The following is a 22157-nucleotide window of genomic DNA, read 5'->3' on the forward strand; positions in this document are numbered from 1 at the left end:
CTTCTTCCCTTTCCCCGGTTTGTCCTCCTCTGAGTCCGGGTCTTTGGTATTATCTGAATTGGCATATTTAACCAAAGCGGCCATAAGCGTTGACATATCATTGCAGTGACGTTTGAGCCTTCCTAACTTCTGTTTTAACGGTAGAAACCGGCAATTGCCTCCAACGTTAACACTGTTGTATCCGCATTGATGCAATCCGACGAATGCAGAATAGCTGAGACCCGCTTCACCCAATGGGTTGTAGATTCCCCATCCTCTTGAACACAAGCGGCCAGGTCCACAATTGACATAGGCTGCTTACAAGTATCCTTAAAATTCTGGATAAACCGGTGTTTTAATTCGGCCCATGATCCGACAGAGTTAGCTGGTAAGCTCTTTAACCAAGTGCAAGCTGTCCCCTCCAACATCATGGTGAAGTATTTAGCACACACCACTTCATCCACATCCAACATCTCCATTGCCATCTCATAACTTTCAATCCATGACTCTGGTTGCAAATCAGTGGTGTAATTGGGTACCTTACGAGGGCCCTTAAAATCCTTGGGCAGTCGTACATTGCGCAAAGCGGGGGTAAGACATGGCACCCCTAAAGAACTAGATACCACGCTTGGCTCCACTAAAGCGGTAGGGCTAACCGGAGTAGGTTGACGAGCTGCATGCAGTGCTACTAACTCGGCCTCTTGACGTGCACGGCCATGATCCACCACATCCTGCGCATTAGCACCTCCACCTACCGGATTGTGCCCTCGCGGCGAGTTACGGTGACGTGCACTGCTTGATACAGTCGGTTCATACTCAACGTGCCTGATGTAGCTCCAGCTCGGACGGGGTGGGAATGAATCCTCTCGCGACTATGCGAATAAGCCTGCTGCTGGTTTAAAGTTGTTTGAAGGAGCTCTCTGGCTCGTCGTGTCTCAATCGCAACTGGTGACTCACCGTCAGCTGGGAGGGTTGCCAATCGTGAAGCGGCAGCCACAATGTTGTCTAACGGGTTGGAGTAGTGCCCCGGGGGTGTTGGGACATACTGCACTACAATGTTGTTCTGACAAGGCGGGTCCATCGTGCGCGGCTGAACCGGCGCTCCTGTTCCCGGCGCCTCCATCTGATTTACCACTGGCTGGTTACTGGTTCCGGCTCCTGGCGTGTTGAAGAGATTTCTTGGCTCATAACCCGGCGGGAGGTGCGACCGATATATTCTTCTCATGACCTCATCTGAGGCATTCTGGTCCAACCTAAGCAGGTAGGCCTGAGCTTCCAACTCGGCCCGTTATGTAGCCATCCTGGCGTTCTCTACTGCCAGGTCCGCTTTAGCCTGAGTTATATGATCTTTCACCTTTGCAATATCCGTATTGTGCTGATCTCGGGCTGCTGCATCCACCTCCGCGACCATCAATGTTGCCAAAGCGTCGAACAAATCAGACAAAACTTGAGCGGGAGGCGGCGCAGAGCCCCCTGCTCCCGCTGGCGTTGCTGTTGCTGAACCGGAGAGCATTGCCGCAGCGGTGGATGAGTGATGCGCTGGCTGTGTACCAGCCATGAAGATAGCGACCCGGTTTGGCAGATCGAGGGGGTCCGGAATACTGTTGCCATCGGAACCTCCGCTAATCCGGCCGTCCTGCAACTAATACAGCGATTCGGTCTCTCCGGTTGAAGACTCGTCATCAGAACAGACAACGGTTTCTCCATCAGATGCCAGTCCATCCTCATATTCCGCTCCATGGATGACACCTACGAAAACATGCCTTGCTGCGGGCTGAACTGGGGAAGGGCTTGCACGCTGAGCCGTCTCGATGATGTCGGTGCAGGTGTCCGGCTTAGGGCCTGGTTCACCGATCTTGCCGATGAAGACGTGAATCCCACCAAAGGGGACCCGGTACCCATATTCGATTGAACCGGCCTTGGGACCCCATCCTGCATCGATGTATAGCTTGCCGCGACGACTCTTCGTCATCCGGCCCACAGCGTATCCCTTGAGTCCATCGAAGCTGCCCTTCAAGAACTTGAAACCATCGTGCGATAGCCCCACGGTGGGCGCCAACTATCGTGGGTTTGTCACGACAGATGTCCTCGTGAAAGGACTTAGTCGTGGAGCCATCGCTACGGGTTAGCTTAAAGGGGTTAAACCGGACAAGGGACACGAGGGATTTTATACTAGTTCGGCCCCTTCGATGAAGGTAAAAGCCTACGTCTAGTTGTGATTGGTATTGCCAGGGTTTTGATGACCAGGGAGCGAATCCGCTTTGCCTGGCTCTCGAGTTGTTGTCTGTTGTCCCTAAACCGCTGTCGGGTCGTCCCTTTATATACATAGGTTGACGCCCGCCGGTTTACAAAGTCTCGAGGCCGGATCATACACGTGTCCGGCTCGGTCTCTATTCCTTCTAACTTACAACACAAGTTACATGAAAGAGTCGGTTTACATCTACAGGCCTTAACTTGCCTTTGAGCCTTGGGCCTTCGTAAAGCGCCACCATCCTCACGTATTCGTGGGCTTCTATATTCATGGAGTTAACCCGGCCACTCCTATCTGGTTTACCTCCAGTAGTCATATCCCCAACAGGTTTGGAAGAGTGTCAACTCTAGGAACTAGTGATCCCCGCTATTCCAAATGAGAAGAATTTTGCTTATGTGGAGAGTAGAAAAATTTCTATGCTTGTAGATCATGAAAAGAATGCTTTATGTGATGGTTATATTGTTGAATTCATTCATGATGCTACTGAAAATTATTGTGAGGGAGGAATACATGCTTGTAGGAGTGCAATAATATCAAGTTTTTCTCTCTATGTGCTTAAAGTTTTGAAATTATACTTGTTTTTCCTTCCTATGCTAGTTGATTCTTGTTCCCATAAATTGTGTGCTCACAAAATCCCTATGCATAGGAAGTGGGTTAGGTTTAAATGTGCTAGTCATATTCTTAATGGTGCACTCTTTATGCTCAAGTCTTATCTTTCATGTGAGCATCATTGAAATCATCATGCCTAGCTAAAAGGCATTAAAGTAAAGCGCTTGTTGGGAGACAACCAAATATTTACCCTTAATGTTTTTGTGTGTTTACATGATTAAGCTACTGTAGCAATCATGTTTTATAGCTTTTGTTTCAATAAAGTGCCAAGTAAGACCTTTGGGAAGACTTGGGTGAAACTTAATGTGATGTTGCTGTAAAAAACAGAAACTTTGCGCTCATGAGATTAGCTGCCAATTTTTTTTACAGAAGAGTGCTTTTGTGCTGATTCTTTTTGAAGAAGATTAATAGACAAATTCCTCACGTCCAACAATTTATTTCATAATTTTTTGAGTAGCATAAGTATGGTTAGTGTTCAGATCATTACAGACTGTTCTGTTTCTGATAGATTCTGTTTTCATTGTATAGTTTGCTTGTTTTCTAGTTTCTATGACTTATATTCCTCAATAAATTATAGAAATGATATGGTATAGTAGGAATTGTGTGAGAACAATTACGACCTTTGTCTTTGACAGTACCAAGGTGAATGGTTTACTCTTTATCATACTAACCTATCTCACGAAGTTCCGTTAAGTTTTGTGTGATTGAAGTTTTCAAGCTTTGGGTGAGATATCGATATGAGGAGAATAAGAAGTGGAAAGAACCGAAGCTTGGGGATGCCCAAGGCACCCCAAGGTAATATTCAAGGAAGACTCAAGCGCCTAAGCTTGGGGATGCCCCGGAAGGCATCCCCTCTTTCGTCTTCAAAACTTTCGGTCTACCTTACTTGGAGCTATATTTTTATTCATCACATGATATGTGTTTTGCTTGGAGCATATTTTCAATTTTACTTGCTGTTTGAATACAATCATTGGATCTAAAATCTTAAATGAAAAAGAATCCTCCCATGGCTAGTTAATTATTTGACTACTCAGTGTCCTTCACTCATATCTTTTTGGAGTAGTTTGTCATTACTCACGTGCTTCACATATATCCTATGAGTAAATGGTTGAATGAATTGAATATCATAAATCTCAATTTATATATGTTTCATATGCTTATACCATGGGGAGTAATGACTTCACATAGAATAAGTATAGTTAGTAAACTTATTGAAAGTTAGCAAACGTAGAATTGGTCACTTGAACAATTCATGAAAGAATATTGAAGGAAGAGAGATTTCACATATAAATATACTATCTTGGACATCTTTTGTAATTGAGAGCACTCATTAAAATATGACATGCTAAAAGGTTGATGTCGGATAAGGAAGACAACGTAATGGGTTATGTTTTCTTATATCCGAAATAAAGTATATTGTCTTGGATCATCCAACATGTTGAGCTTGCTTTCCCCCCTCATGCTAGCCAAATTCTTTGCACCAAGTAGAGATACTACTTGTGCTTCCAAACATTCCTTAAACCAGTTTTGCCATGAGAGTCCACCATACCTACCTATGGATTGAGTAAGATCCTTCAAGTAAGTTGTCATCGGTGCATGCAATAAAAATTGCCCTCTAAATATGTATGATCTATTAATGTGGAGAAAATAAGCTTTATACAATCTTGTGACGTGGAAGAAATAAAAGCAATGGACTGCATAATAAAGGTCCATATCACAAGTGGCAATATAAGGTGACATTCTTTTGCATTAATATTCTATGCATCCAACCATAAAAGCGCATGACAACCTCTGCTTCCCTCTGCGAAGGGCCTATCTTTTACTTTTATCTTCTACCTTATGCAAGAGTCTTGGTGATCTTCACCTTTCCTTTTTACATTTTATCCTTTGGCAAGCACATTGTGTTGGAAAGATCCTGATATATATATATATCCAATTAGATGTAAGTTATCATGAACTATTATTGTTGACATTACCCTTGAGGTAAAAGGTTGGGAGGCGATTCTATAAGCCCCTATCTTTCTCTATGTCCGATTAAAACTTTGAACCCTTAAATATCACGTGAGTGTTAGCAATTGTGAAAGATTAAATGATAGTTGAGTATGTGGAGTTTGCTAAACCAAACCTCTGACATAGACCCTTCCTGAAAATAAGATGAATTGCAATTGTTTGATGACTGAGAATATAGTTTGTTAGTTTCAAGAAAGTTTATGATCTATACTTTAACATGTGAATAGCTTGTTACTTGATCATGAAAAGTTTTATGAAGATGAGCTACTGTTATTATATAAAATGATGTTATAAAAAGTGATTGAAACTATCATTGATGAAACTTATGCACTTGCTAGCATTCACACTTCATAAATTATTTCTTTTATCATTTACCTACTCGAGGACGAGCAGGAATTAAGCTTGGGGATGCTGATACGTCTCCAACGTATCTATAATTTATGAAGTATTCATGCTATTATATTATCAACCTTGGATGTTTTATATGCATTTATATGCTATTTTATATGATTTTTGGGACTAACCTATTAACCTAGTGCCCAGTGCCAGTTTCTGTTTTTTCCTTGTTTTTGAGTTTTACAGAAAAGGAATATCAAACGGAGTCCAATTGACGTGCCAATTTTTGACGATTTTTTATGGACCAAAAGAAGACCCTGGAGTAAAAGAGTTGGGCCAGGAGAGTCCCAGGGCGTCCACGAGGGTGCCCCCCCAGGCGTGTGGTCCTGCCTCGTGGACGCCTCGGGCACATCCTTGACGTGAGACCGACGCCAAAAATTCCTATAAATAGAGACACCTCGGAAAATTAACCTAGATCAGGAGTTCCGCCGCCAGAAGCCTCTGTAGCCACCGAAAACCAATCTAGGCCCTCTCTGGCACCCTGCCGGAGGGGGCCGTCATCACCGGAGGGCATGGAGGAGGATCCCGGAGGGGCCATCATCACCATGAAGACCAAGGACCATAGGGAGAACCTCTCCCCATGTAGGGGGAGGCCATGGAGGAGGAAGCACAAGGGGGCAAACCTCTCCTCCTTGCTACCTCTTGAGCACTGCGTTGGTTTTCCCCGAAGAGGAAGGGATGATGCAGCAAAGTAGCGTAAGTATTTCCCTCAGTTTTTGAGAACCAAGGTATCAATCCAGTAGGAGGCTACGCGCAAGTCCCTCGTACCTGCACAAAACAAATAAATCCTCGCAACCAACGCAAATAGGGGTTGTCAATCCCTATAGGGCCACTTACGAGAGTGAGATCTGATAGATATGATAAGATAATATTTTTGGTATTTTTATGATAAAAGATGCAAAGTAAAACAAAGGCAAAGTAAATAGCAAAGGAAATAACTATGTAGTAGGAGATCAATATGATAAATATAGACTTGGGGGCCATAGGTTTCACTAGTGGATTCTCTCAAGAGCATAAGTATTCTACGGTGGGTGAACAAATTACTGTTGAGCAATTGACAGAATTGAGCATAGTTATGAGAATATCTAGGTATGATCATGTATATAGGTATCACATCCGAGACAAGTAGACCGACTCCTGCCTGCATCCACTACTATTACTCCACTCATTGACCGCTATCCAGCATGCATCTAGAGTATTATGTTAAAAACAGAGTAACACCTTAAGCAAGATGACATGATGTAGATGGATAGACTCTTGCAATATGAAGAAAACCCCATCTTGTTATCCTCGATGGCAACAATACTATACATGCCTTGCTGCCCTTACTGTCACCGGGAAAGGACACCGCAAGATTGAACCCAAAGCTAAGCACTTCTCCCATTGCAAGAAAGATCAATCTAGTAGGACAAACCAAACTAATAATTCGAAGAGACTTGCAAACATAACCAATCATACATAAAAGAATTCAGAGGAGATTCAAATATTATTCATAGTAGACTTGATCATAAACCCACAATTCATCGGTCTCAACAAACACACCACAAAAAGAAGATTACATCGAATAGTTCTCCACAAGAGAGGGGGAGAACATTGTATTGAGATCCAAAAAGAGAGAAGAAGCCATCTAGCTACTAACTATGGACCCGTAGGTCTGAGGTAAACTACTCACACTTCATCGGAGGGGCTATGGTGTTGATGTAGAAGCCCTCCGTGATCGATGCCCCCTCCGGCGGAGCTCCGGAACAGGCCCCAAGATGGGATCTCGTGGATACAGAAAGTTACGGCGGTGGAATTAGGGTTTTGGCTCCATATCTGATCGTTTGGGGGTACGTGGATATATATAGGAGGAAGGAGTACGTCGGTGGAGCAACAAGGGGCCCACGAGGGTGGAGGGCGCGCCTGGTGGGGGTGGGCGTGCCCCCTACCTCGTGGCCTCCTGTTTTATTTCTTGACATGGGGTCCAAGTCTCCCGGGTCTTGTTCGTTGAGAAAATCACGTTCCCGAAGGTTTCATTCCGTTTGGACTCCGTTTGATATTCCTTTCCTTCGAAACCCTAAAACAGGCAAAAAACAGCAATTCTGGGCTGGGCCTCCGGTTAATAGGTTAGTCCCAAAAATAAAATAAAAGTGGATAATAAAGCCCAATAATGTCCAAAACAGTAGATAATATAGCATGGAGCAATGAAAAAATATAGATACGTTGGAGACGTATCAAGCATCCCCAAGCTTAATTCCTGCTCGTCCTCGAGTAGGTAAATGATAAAAACAGAATTTTTGATGCAGAGTGCTACTTGGCATTATTTTAATGTAATTCTTCTTAATTGTGGTATGAATATTCAGATCCGAAAGATTCAAGACAAAAGTTCATATTGACATAAAAATAATAATACTTCAAGCATACTAACTAAGCAATTATGTCTTCTCAAAATAACATGGCCAAAGAAAGTTCATCCCTACAAAATCATATGGTTTAGTCATGTTTCATTTTCTTCACACAAGAATGCTCTCATCATGCACAACCCCGATGACAAGCCAAGCAATTGTTTCATACTTTAGTAATCTCAAACCTATAAACTTTCATGCAATATATGAGCGCGAGCCATGGACATAGCACTATGGGTGGAATAGAATATAATGAGGGGGTTATGTGGAGAAGACAAAAGAGGAGAAAGTCTCACATCAACGAGGCTAATCAATGGGCTATGGAGATGCCCACCGATTGATGTTAATGCAAGGAGTAGGGATTGCCATGCAACGGATGCACTAGAGCTATAAATGTATGAAAGCTCAACAAAAGGAACTAAGTGGGTGTGCATCCAACTTGCTTGCTCATGAAGACCTAGGGCACTTGAGGAGGCCCATTGTTGGAATATACAAGCCAAGTTCTATAATTAAAAATTCCCACTAGTATATGAAAGTGACAAAACAAGAGACTCCCTAACATGAAGATTAAGGTGCTACTTTGAAGCACAAGTGTGGCAAAGGATAGTAACATTGTCCCTTCTCTCTCTTTCTCTCATTTTTTGGGCCTTTTTTATGGCCTTTCTCCTTTTGTTGGGGCCTTTTCCCTTTTTATGGCCTTTCTTTTTATTTATTTATTCCTCACTTGGGACAATGCTCTAGAGAATGATGATCATCACACTTCTATTTATTTACAAGTCAATGATTACAACTCGATACTAGAACAAAGATGACTCTATATGAATGCCTCCGACGGTGTACCGGGATATGCAATGGACCAAAAGTGACATGTATGAAAGAATTATGAACGGTGGCTTTGGCACAAATACTATGTTAACTACATGATCGTGCTAAGCAATATGACAATGATGAATGTGTCATGATGAACGGGATGATGGAAAGTTGCATGGCAATATATCTCGGAATGGCTATGGAAATGCCATAATAGATAGGTATGGTGGCTGTTTTGAGGAAGATATAAGGAGGTTTATGTGTGAAAGAGCGTATCATATCATGGGGTTTGGATGCACCGGCGAAGTTTGCGCCAACTCTCAATGTGAGAAAGGGCAATGCACGGTACTGAAGAGGGTAGCAAGGATGGAAGGGTGAGAGTGCGTATAATCCATGGACTCAACATTAGTCATAAAGAACTCACATACTTATTGCAAAAATCTACAAGTCATCAAAAACCTCGGTACTACGCGCATGCTCCTAGGGGGATAGATTGGTAGGAAAAGACCATCGCTCGTCCCCGACCGCCACTCATAAGGAAGCCAATCAAATAACACCTCATGTTTCAAATTTGTTGCATAACGTTTACCATACGTGCATGCTACGGGACTTGCAAACTTCAACACAAGTATTTCTCAATTTCACAACTACTCAACTAGCACGACTTTGATATTATTACCTCCATATCTCAAAACAATCATCAAGCATCAAACTTCTCTTAGTATTCAAAACACTCTTAAGAAAATTTTACTAATCTTGAATACCTAGCATATTAGGATTTAAGAAAATTACCATGCTATTAAGACTCTCAAAATAATCTAAGTGAAGCATGAGAGATCAATAGTTTCTATAAAACAAATCCACCACCGTGCTCTAAAAGATATAAGTGAAGTACTAGAGCAAAACTATATAACTCAAAAGATATAAGCGAAGCACATAGAGTATTCTAACAAACTCCAAATAATGTATGGATCTCTCAAAAGGTGTGTACAGAAGGATGATTTTGGTAAATTAACAAGCAAAGACTCAAATCATACAAGACGCTCCAAGCAAAACACATATCACGTGGCGAATAAAAATATAGCTCCAAGTAAAGTTACCGATAGAAGTAGACGAAAGAGGGGATGCCTTCCGGGGCATCCCCAATCTTTGGCTTTTAGGTGTCCTTATATTATATTGGGGGTTCCATGGGCATCCCCAAGCTTAGGCTCTTGCCACTCCTTGTTCCATAATCCATCAAATCTTTACCCAAAACTTGAAAACTTCACAACACAAAACTTAAAGTAGAAAGTCTCGTGAGCTCGGTTAGCGAAAAAAAATAAAAGATGACTTCAAGGTACTGTAATGAACTCATTCTTTATTTATATTGGTGTTATACCTACTGTATTCCAACTTCTCTATGGTTTATAAACTATTTTACTAACCATAGATTCATCAAAATAAGCAAACAACAAATAAAAACAGAATGTGTCAAAAACAGAACAGTCTGTAGTAATCTGTAGCTAGCGCAAGATCTGGAACCCCAAAAATTCTAAAATAAATTTCTTGACGTGAGGAATTTATCTATTAATCATCTCAAAAAAGAATTAACTAAATAGCACTCTCCAGATAAAAATGATAGCAGTTCTCGTGAGTGCTAAAGTTTCTATTTTTTACAGCAAGTTCAATAAGACTTTCCCCAAGTCTTCCCAACGGTTCTACTTGGCACAAACACTAATTAAACACAAAAAACACAACCAAAACAGAGGCTGGATAAATTATTTATTACTAAACAGGAGCAAAAGGAAAGGAATAAAAATAAAATTGGGTTGCCTCCCAACAAGCGCTATCGTTTAACGCCCCTAGCTAGGCATAACAAGCAAGAATAGATCTAGGTATTGCCATCTTTGGTAGGCAATCCATAAGTGGCTCTCATAATAGATTCATAAGGTAATTTTATATTCTTTCTAGGAAATTGTTCCATGCCTTTCCTTAATGGAAATTGGAATCTAATATTTCCTTCCTTCATATCAATAATTGCACCAATCGTTCTAAGGAAAGGTCTACCAAGAATAATAGGACATGAAGGATTGCAATCTATGTCAAGAACAATAAAATCTATGGGCACATAATTCCTATTTGCAACAATAAGAACATCATTAATTCTTCCCATAGGTTTCTTAATAGTGGAATCCGCAAGGTTCAAGTTTAGAGAGCAAACATCAAAATCATGGAAACCTAACAAATCATACAAAGTCTTAGGAATCGTGGAAACACTAGCACCCAAATTGCATAAAGCATAGCATTCATGATCTTTAATTTTAATTTTAATAGTTGGTTCCCACTCATCATAAAGTTTTCTAGGGATAGAAAATTCCAATTCAAGTTTTCTTCATAAGATTGCATCAAGGCATCAACGATATGTTTAGTAAACCCTTTATTTTGACTATAAGCATGAGGAGAATTTAGCACGGATTGCAACAAGGAAATACAATCAATCAAAGAGAAATTTTCATAGTTAAATTCCTTGAAATCCATAATAGTGGGTTTAGCAACATCTAGGGTTTTAATTTCTTCAATCCCACTTTTATCAAATTTAGCATCAAGATCAACAAATTCCGAATTCTTGGAACGCCTTCTAGGTAAAGGTGGATCATATTCAGTCCCATCATTATCAAGATTCATATTGCAAAACAAAGATTTAATAGGGGACACATCAATAACTTTTAGATCTTCATCTTTATTTTCATAGCAACTAGAAGAACACGCTCTTATAAAGGCATCTTTCTTAGCACGCATCCTAGCGGTTCTTTCTTTGCACTCATCAATGGAAATTCCCATGGCTTTGAGAGACTCATTGATATCATGCTTAGGTGGAATAGATATAAGTTTCAAAGAATCAACATCAAGAGCAATTCTATCAACGTTCCTAGCCAAATCATCAATCTTAAGCAATTTTTCTTCAATCATAGCATTAAAATTCTTTTGCGAAGTAATAAATTCTTTTATATTAGATTCAAAATCAGAGGGCATCTTATTATAATTTCCATAAGAATTGTTGTAGGAATTACCATAATTATTAGAGGGATTAGTAGGATAAGGCCTAGGATTGAAATTTCCTCTATACGCGTTGTTACCAAAATTGTTCCTACCAACAAAATTCACATCCATAGATTCATTATTATCCTCAATTAAAGTAGACAAGGGCATATCATTAGGATCAGAAGAAACACTCTTATTAGCAAATAATTTCATAAGTTCATCCATCTTTCCACTCAAAACATTAATTTCTTCTATCGCATGCACCTTTTTATTAGTAGATCTTTCAGTGTGCCATTGAGAATAATTAACCATAATATTATCTAGGAGTTTAGTAGCTTCTCCTAAAGTGATTTCCATAAAAGTGCCTCCCGCGGCCGAATCTAAAATATTTCTAGAAGAAAAATTCAATCTGGCATAATTTTTTTGTATAATCATCCACAAATTTAAACCATGAGTAGGGCAATTACGTATCATTAATTTCATTCTCTCCCAACCTTGTGCAACATGTTCATGATCAAGTTGCTTAAAATTCATAATATCGTTTCTAAGAGAGATGATCTTAGAGGGAGGAAAATACTTAGAGATAAAAGCATCTTTGCACTTTTTCCATGAACCAATACTATTTTTGGGCAAAGACGAAAACCAAGCTTTAGCACGATCTCTAAGCAAAAAAGGAAATAGCTTCAATTTAACAATATCATTATCCACATCTTTATTCTTTTGCATATCACACAAATCAACGAAGCTATTAAGATGGGTAGCGGCATCTTCACTAGGAAGGCCGGAGAACGGATCTTTCATGACAAGATTCAGCAAAGCAATATTAATTTCACAAGATTCAGCATCGGTAAGAGGAGCAATCGGAGTGCTAATAAAATCATTGTTGTTGGTATTGGTGAAGTCACACAATTTAGTATTATCTTGAGCCATCGTGACAAGCAAGCAACACACAAGCAAACAAAAAGCAAGCGAACAAAAAGAGGCAAATAGAGAGGGAGGATAGAGAGAGAGGGTGAATAAAACGGCAAGGGTGAAGTGGGGGAGAGGAAAACGAGAGGCAAATGGCAAATAATGTAATGCGGGAGATAAGGGTATGTGATGGGTACTTGGTATGTTGACTTTTGCGTAGACCTCCCCGGCAACGGCGCCAGATATCCTTCTTGCTACCTCTTGAGCACTTTGTGGGTTTTCCCCGAAGAGGAAGGGATGATGCAGCAAAGTAGCGTAAGTATTTCCCTCAGTTTTTGAGAACCAAGGTATCAATCCAGTAGGAGGCTACGCGCGAGTCCCTCGTACCTGCACAAAATAAATAAATCCTCGCAACCAACGCAAATAGGGGTTGTCAATCCCTATATTGCCACATACGAGAGTGAGATCTGATAGATATGATAAGATAATATTTTTGGTATTTTTATGATAAAAGATGCAAAGTAAAATAAAGGCAAAGTAAATAGCAAAGGAAATAACTAAGTAGTAGGAGATCAATATGATAAAGATAGACCCGGGGGCCATAGGTTTCACTAGTGGCTTCTCTCAAGAGCATAAGTATTCTACGGTGGGTGAACAAATTACTGTTGAGCAATTGACAGAATTGAGCATACTTATGAGAATATCTAGGTATGATCATGTATATAGGCATCACGTCCGAGACAAGTAGACCGACTCCTGCCTGCATCTACTACTATTACTCCACTCATCGACCGCTATCCAGCATGCATCTAGAGTATTAAGTTAAAAACAGAGTAACGCCTTAAGCAAGATGACATGATGTAGAGGGATAGACTCATGCAATATGAAGAAAACCCCATCTTGTTATCATCGATGGAAACAATACAATACGTGCCTTGCTGCCCGTACTGTCACTGGGAAAGGACACCACAAGATTGAACCCAAAGCTAAGCACTTCTCCCATTGCAAGAAAGATCAATCTAGTAGGCCAAACCAAACTGATAATTCGAAGAGACTTGCAAAGATAACCAATCATACATAAAAGAATTCAGAGAAGATTCAAATATTATTCATAGATAGACTTGATCATAAACCCACAATTCATCGGTCCCAACAAACACACCACAAAAAGAAGATTACATCGAATAGTTCTCCACAAGAGAGGGGGAGAACATTGTATTGAGATCCAAAAAGAGAGAAGAAGCCATCTAGCTACTAACTATGGACCCGTAGGTCTGAGGTAAACTACTCACACTTCATCGGAGGGGCTATGGTGTTGATGTAGAAGCCCTCCGTGATCGATGCCCCCTCCAGTGGAGCTCCGGAATAGGCCCCAAGATGGGATCTCGTGGATACAGAAAGTTACAGCGGTGGAATTAGGGTTTTGGCTCCATATCTGATCGGTTGGGGGTACGTAGGTATATATAGGAGGAAGGAGTACGTCGGTGGAGCAATAGGGGGCCCACGAGGGTGGAGGGCGCACCTGGGGGGGGGGAGGTAGGCGCGCCCCCTACCTCGTGGCCTCCTCTTTTCTTTCTTGACGTAGCATCCAAGTCTCCCGGGTCTTGTTCGTTGAGAAAATCACGTTCCCGAAGGTTTCATTCCGTTTGGACTCCGTTTGATATTCCTTTTCTTCGAAACCCTAAAATAGGCAAAAAAACAGCAATTCTGGGCTAGGCCTCCGGTTAATAGGTTAGTCCCAAAAGTAATATAAAAGTGGATAATAAAGCCCAATAATGTCCAAAACAGTAGATAATATAGCATGGAGCAATCAAAAATTATAGATACGCTGGAGACGTATCAAGCAACATGTCATCTTCATCACATGCTCCACCAACAACTCCATTGTTGAATGGCGTCAGAAGAGATGTGGAGAAAGGCAGGGATGGAGCGGGAGAGCCACACCGCTCCCCCTCCGGTCCCGCCCGTACTCCATTACCTCATCCCATCGCGACCTCAGCAGCGATGAAAGCCAGCAGATGGGGCGATAAGACCGCCTCGGGCGGACCAGGTAGCGTGGGCATGCCACGATCCCGTTTGGAGAAGAGGACGGTTCTAAATGGTACGTGGTCTTATCTCTCTGCCGCTCTCACTCTTCGACAATCGAGCTGCTTTGGGGTTTTAGCATCATCGACGTCCACACGAAACCCGGTTCAGCATCTACCCTGCTTGGGAAAATCCTGAGTATAGTGTTGGTGCGAATCCGTTGGTCGATCCCCTGGCAAGTACGCTCCGACAAGGCCGTCCGCATTAGCGTGACTTTTGTGCCGATAGCCATTGGATTGTTCAGAAGTGTGAAGAGAAGGAGAGAGAAAAACCCGGCATGCTCGGCGTCGTGTCCTACCACCCGCAAGATATACATTTGATTCTAGCCGACCCTTGCCGGAAGTCAGATATTGACATGCATGCGACTCCATATTTTTCGAAGTATTACGAGCCCAACCAGCGGCCGTAACTGGAAAAGATGGACGAGGGCACAGATAAAAGCTAAGTTCATGCTATCCTTGCGCCATTACAGATTTCTTTTAATATTATGTATGTTTATCCCTTGAGTACCGGAGTGTTCACATGATGAAATCTTTCACAAAATGGTACCTCTGTTAGATCCTTGGCCGCACCCTCGTTCCGTCCAGAGCCAGCTCGCGGAATGAGTCGCTACGTCGAAAACTACTTCAGAAAAACCTGCTGGGACGCACTCATGCTAAAATAACTATTGAGGGCCAGACCCTCACGACCATTGCAGGAATATGCTACCGCCAGGCAACCTAAGTGTGCATAGAAACTAATTGCGCGGATGCTGCATGGATAAATCTAAAAGCGGATAAACACACAATTCATATTAAGCAAAAGTATTAAACGCAACATGAAGCATAAATAGAACGGTGTCTAAACACAAGGCATGCATCATTGTCTTGATTATAGGACAGTTCAAGGCTGGGTCTGGCGGCCCTGCGAAGCAACGCAGACGCGAAGAACCTTGTCGGCAAGAGGGGTGGCATTCTCCTCGGTAGCAGGGATGTCTGCGTCCGGCGGTGGCTTCCTGAAGTCGGCATTAAGATCAAGGTCTGGGTGGCGGTAGGCGAAGTTCCTTAGGACCATGAAGAGAGTGTTGCGGGCGAGCTTCCGGGACTCAGTTGTGAAGCGGCCGACCCTTCCTTCTTCATGCGCCTTCATCTTGTCAATCAACTCATTGACGAAGACACCAAGCTTGGCACTGGGGTCTCCCACTTGCTGGCCGAGTAAACTAGCCCTTCCATGCCCATCGCTGCAGTTTGGACCGCAAGGCATTCGGCAACATCTATCAAGCCTTTAGTCCAGAGGTCGACCTGCTAGGATTGGTTTGCCATCGCGTCCTCCGCATCCTTCCGGAGGCGCCTCGCCGTATCTAGATCCTTCCATAACTGCTTCTCGCGGGCCTCAATAGACTCAATTGAGCTCTCCAAAGAGCCGATCCTGGCCCTCAGATCTTCCATGGTGCTGGTGGCGGTCTCGAGGCCTTGGATCTTGGAGGAAAGCTGCGATTGCGTGTCCTTCAGGAGGGACTTCATTTTCTGCGCCTCCTCCTTGAGGGACGAGACCTCCTTGGTACTCCTGGCAAGCTTCTCCATCATCTCAGCCACTTGCTGGTCAAGGTCCATTTTGTCAGCAGAGGCAGCAATGATACGTCTCCAACGTATCTATAATGTTTTATTGTTCCATGATATATTATATTCTGTTTTGGAAATTATTGGGCTTTATTATACACTTTTATATTATTTTTTGGACTAACCTATTAACCGGAGGCCCAGCCCAGAATTGCTGTTTTTGCCTATTTCAGAGTTTCGCAGAAAAAGAATATCAAATAGAGTCCAAACGGAATGAAACCTTCGAGAACGTGATTTTCGGAATGAACGTGATCCAGAGGACTTGGACCCTACGTCAAGACATCAACCAGGAGGCCACGAGGTAGGCGGCTGCGCCTACCCCCCTGGGTGCACCGTCCACCCTTGTGGGCCCCCTGTTGCTCCATCGACGTACCCCTTCCTCCTATATATACCAACGTACCCCCAAACTACCAGATACGGAGCCAAAACCCTAATTCCACCGCCGTAACTTTCTGTATCCACGAGATCCCATCTTGGGGCCTTTTGCAGAGCTCCGCCGGAGGGGGCATCGATCACGGAGGGCTTCTACATCAACACCATAGCCCCTCCAATGAAGTTTGAGTAGTTTACCTCAGACCTTCAGGTCCATAGTTATTAGCTAGATGGCTTCTTCTCTCTTTTTGGATCTCAATACAAAGTTCCCCCCCTCTCTTGTGGAGATCTATTCGATGTAATCTTCTTTTGCGGTGTGTTTGTTGAGACCGATGAATTGTGGGTTTATGAACAATATTTGAATCTTCTCTGAATTCCTTTATGTATGATTGGTTATCTTTGCAAGTCTCTTCGAATTATCAGTTTGGTTTGGCCTACTAGATTGATCTTTCTTGCAATGGGAGAAGTGCTTAGCTTTGGGTTCAATCTTGCGGTGTCCTTTCCCAGTGAGAGTAGGGGCAGCAAGGCACATATTGTATTGTTGCCATCGAGGATAACAAGATGGGGTTTATATCATATTGCATGAGTTTATCCCTCTACATCATGTCATCTTGCTTAAAGTGTTACTCTATTCTCTTGAACTTAATACTCTAGATGCATGATGGATAGCGGTCGATGTGTCGAGTAATAGTAGTAGATGCAGGCAGGAGTCGGTCTACTTGTCTCGGACGTGATGCCTATATACATGATCATAACTAGATATTCTCATAACTATGCTCAATTCTGTCAATTGCTCAACAGTAATTTGTTTACCCACCGTGAATACTTATGCTATTGAGAGAAGCCACTAGCGAAACCTATGGGCCCCGGGTCTATTTTCCATCATATTAATCTTCCAACAATACGTGCTTTGCTGCCCTTACTGTCACCGGGAAAAGACACCGAAAGATTGAACCCAAAGCTAAGCACTTATCCCATTGCAAGAAAGATCAATCTAGTAGGCCAAACCAAACTGATAATTCGAAGAGAGTTGCAAAGATAACCAATCATACATAAAAGAATTCAGAGAAGATTCAAAAATTGTTCATAGATAGACTTGATCATAAACCCACAATTCATCGGTCTCAACAAACACACCGCACAAAGAAGATTACATCGAATAGATCTCCACAAGAGAGGGGGAGAACATTGTATTGAGATCCAAAAAGAGAGAATAAGCCATCTAGCTAATAACTATGGACCCGTAGGTCTGAGGTGAACTACTCACACTTCATCGGAGGGGCTATGGTGTTGATGTGGAAGCTCTCCGTGATCGATGCCCCCTCCGGCGAAGCTCCGGAACAGGCCCCAAGATGGGATCTCGTGGATACATAAAGTTACGACGGTGGAATTAGGGTTTTGGCTCCTGTTCTAATCGTTTGGGGGTACGTGTATATATATAGGAGGAAGGAGTACGTCGGTGGAGCAACAGGGGGCCCATGAGGGTGGAGGGCGCGCCCCCCTACCTCGTGGCCTCCTGTTTTATTTCTTGACGTAGGGTCCAAGTCCCTCGGATCTTGTTCATTGAGAAAATCACGTTCCCGAAGGTTTCGTTCCGTTTGGACTCCGTCTGATATTCCTTTCCTTCGAAACCCTAAAACAGGAAAAAATAGCAATTCTGGGCTGGGCCTCCGGTTAATAGGTTAGTCCCAAAAATAGTATAAGAGTGGATAATGAAGCCCAATAATGTCCAAAAAAGTAGATAATATAGCATGGAGCAATCAAAAATTATAGATGCGTTGGAGACGTATCACTCCTCTCTCTCGGTGGCACCGTAGCGCCATCGGGAGGGGAATCATCACCGCGGTGATCGTCTTCATCAACATCACCATCATCATCATCACCCTCATCTCTTTTACGCAGTCCACTCTCCCACACCCCGCTGTAATCCCTACTTGAACATGGTGCTTTATGCCACATATTATGATCCAATGATGTGTTGCCATCCTATGATGTTTTGAGTAGATATCTTTTGTCTTTGGGTTGATTGATGATCTAGATTGGTATGAGTTGTATGTTTTACTTTGATGCTGTCCTATGGTGCCCTTCGTGTCACGCAAGTGTGAGGGGTTCCCGCTGTAGGGTGTTGCAATACGTTCATGATTTGCTTATAGTGGGTTGGTGAGTGACTGAAACACAAACCCGAGTAAGGGGGTTGTTGCGTATGGGAATAAAGAGGACTTGATGCTTTAATGCTATGGTTGGGTTTTACCTTAATGATCTTTAGTAGTTGCGGATGCTTGCTAGAGTTCCAATTATAAGTGCATATGATCCAAGTAGAGAAAGTATGTTAGCTTATGCCTCTCCCTCATATGAAATTGCAATAGTGATTACCGGTCTTGTTAATGATTACCTAGGACAATTCCTCACACCGATCCACCATTATTCCACACTCGCTATTTATAATATTTAGTAATATATTCTAACTTCATGATAACAGCACCTACTTTTATATTTTAGCTCTCCGATAGCATACAAAGTTATCCTCTTCATACCCACAACCTAGTTTTATTTCTCGTTGCTAGTTGGAAGCAAACATTTGGTGTACGTAGAGTCGTATCAATGGCAGATAGGGCTTGGGAGAATATTGATCTTACCTTTAGCTCCTTGTGGGTTCGACACTCCATACTTATCACTTCCACCTTTGGAAATTGCTACGATGATTCCTTGCACTTGGGGATTATCAAGCTCTTTTCTGGCACCGTTGCCGGGGAGTAATAGCGTGGGGTTGATATTCTCGTGTGTGATTGTTTTCTTTCTTCAATAAGTAGATTTTGTTTTTCCTTTTTGTTTCTGTTTAGTTGTGGGTGAAACATACAAAAAAATTTAAAAGAATGAAAATACCAAAAAAATTTACTTGCCTCTCATGCCTAAAAAGTTTTTCAAAAAGAGAAGTGATTGGAAAGTTATGCATTGAAGAAGTGAGGGTCGACCTTGAGCACTCGTGTTCATGCTCACGGAAGCAATGTAGAATTTTTCATGGAAGTTTCTCTGTAAATAATTATCCCCTTATATATATCCATTTTATTATAAAAATAATGTGCCAAGCTTTGGTTTTAGGATGATTAGATTGCTTGTTTACTATGTGCAGAACAAAAACAGAAACTTTGGCTGTAGCGCGTGATTTTACATTTTTTCCTGGAGAGTAAAATGGGTCTGAAACTTTCTGCACATTAATTCTGTATAAATTGTTCAAATTGTCAAATTTATTTCATAATGTTTGGAGTTACAGAAGTTTACTAAACCTCCAGATTACTACAGACTGTCCTGTTTTAGACAGATTCTATTTTCTATGTGTTGTTTGCTTATTTTGATGAATCTATGGGTAGTATCGGGGGGTATGAACCATGGTGAAGTTGGAATACAGTAGATATAGTTCTAATATGAAATTGGAATGAGTTTGCAACAGTACCTAAAGGTAGTGATTTGCTTTATTATACTAACGGATCTCACAAAGTTTTTGTTAAGTTTTTTGTGGATGAAGTGTTCGAAGAACGAGGAGTTACCGATGTGAGAAGAATAAAGAGAGGCAAGATCTCAAGCTCGGGGATGCCCAAGGCCCCCCAAGTAAATATTCTAAGGATACTCAAGCATCTAAGCTTGGGGATGCCCCGGTTGGCATCCCATCTTTCTTCTTCAACAATTATCGGTATACCTCGGTTTTTGTTTCGTTCACATGATTTGTGTCCTTTGTTTTTTTGTTCTTCCCTTATGAACCATGCTAGTATGAGATAGCCCGTCATTTATTTATAGAATGCTTCATGTGCTTCACTTATATCTTTTAAGTATGATCTTATAGAATTGCTCTTTGTGCTTCACTTAAATCTTTTGAGTATGGTTTTTAGAATGCTTCGTGTGCTTCACTTATACATTCTGAGCTTGGGCATTGGTTAGTTTATATTAATTGTAGAAAGCTCCATGAAATTCACTTATATCTTCTGGAGTATGAATAATACTATCATCTAAAGCGGGTTTTGTCCTGGGTTTGTCACGGCAGATGTCCTCGTGAAAGGACTTAGTCGTGGAGCCATCGCTACGGGTTAGCTTAAAGGGGTTAAAACCGGACAAGGGACACGAGGGATTTTATACTAGTCCGGCCCCTTCGATGAAGGTAAAAGCTTATGTCTAGTTGTGATTGGTATTGCTAGGGTTTCGATGACCAGGGAGTGAATCCGCTTTGCCTGGCTCTTGAGTTGTTGTCTGTTGTCCCTAAACCGCTGTCGGGTCGTCCCTTTATATACATAGGTTGACGCCCGCCGGTTTACAGAGTCCCGAGGCCGGATCATACACATGTCCGGCTCGGTCTCTATTCCTTCTAACTTACAACACAAGTTACATGAAAGAGTCGGTTTACATCTACAGGACTTAACTTGCCTTTGAGCCTTGGGCCTTCGTAAAGCGCCATCATCATCACGTCTTCGTGGGCTTCTATATTCATGGAGTTAACCTGGCCACTCCTATTCGGTTTACCTCTAGTAGTCATATCCCCAACATTAGGCCCCAGATTGATTTGAACTTGTTCATGTTAGTCTTCAATACTTAGGAAAATTCTTGCCCTGGCACCTTCGTATGGATCTGGTAAACCGCCGTGACGTCATCCTTTAGATCTGTAGTAAACCGCCATGATGTCATCTATTCGTTGAAGCCGAAGATACCCTTCATTAATGAATATCCAACCATCAAGGTGACATCTTTATTAACTATCCATTTTAAGCTCCTCGATTTACGCACTTGTCGCTTATCGGTTCACCTTATAAATAGGACCAAGGGCCATTCCCTTTCCCCCTTCGTCTCCTTCGCTTCTTCTTCCTCCTTGCGACACCTCTGCAACCGAGCGCCGCTGCCACCGCCGAGCTTCGCCTCCACCTCTCCGTTGGCTGTTGCATCAACCTGGTTGCACCAGAGATCCGCGGTGTACCTCCGCTGCTTCAACAGCCATTGTAAGTCCTTTCCTTTCCTCCTTTGTAGATCTGCCTAGGGTTTCCTTGTTCATTGAAGTTCATCGAGGCTCCGACGTTGTTCTTCCCTGTTTCTCCTTAGTCTACAGATAAGAACTTCAAACTTGATGTATTCCATGTAATGGCTTATCTATGTTACCACAACAAACCCTTATACGCATAAAAACTGATCTGGTCCTTTGTGAACCCCTTCGGGACCAACCTTTTTAGGTCTAAATCTTTTTGATTTCCTGTCTTATGGTAGATCCAAAATTTTCATGCAACCTTGTGAAACCAGTTTTACCTTACTTAGTCATTCTTGCCTTAGACAGGTATCCTCTTTATCACATAGGCGATTTACCTTTGCAAAAGCAATCTGTCACATACCATTAGTCCCCTGGTGAACCTGCAAGCCCTTCCTCTCTGTTGTCATACTCTGGTTTAACAGCATGCATATACCTTTGTTTCAATACAACTTTGTCATTCATTATTGTATCAACCTTCGGCTCACGAAATTTATGTACTTGTATATCTTTATTCCGTTGCACCTCATGCACCACCATGAATGAATTGTAAACCGGTATTTCTTTTCAGCTTTTCACTTGCAATGGCCAAACAGTTTTATGCCTGTAACTGGGCTCCTTCCCGGGTTACTGAGGAGCAGCTTAATGGAATGGTTAGAATTGGTACCTTACCAAAAAAGAATGAGACCCGGTGGCGAGTTCCTAGACCGGAGAATCCTCCCACCCCTAAGCAG

Source organism: Triticum urartu, chromosome 4, assembly GCF_003073215.2.
Source record: "Triticum urartu cultivar G1812 chromosome 4, Tu2.1, whole genome shotgun sequence".
NCBI lineage: Eukaryota > Viridiplantae > Streptophyta > Magnoliopsida > Poales > Poaceae > Triticum > Triticum urartu.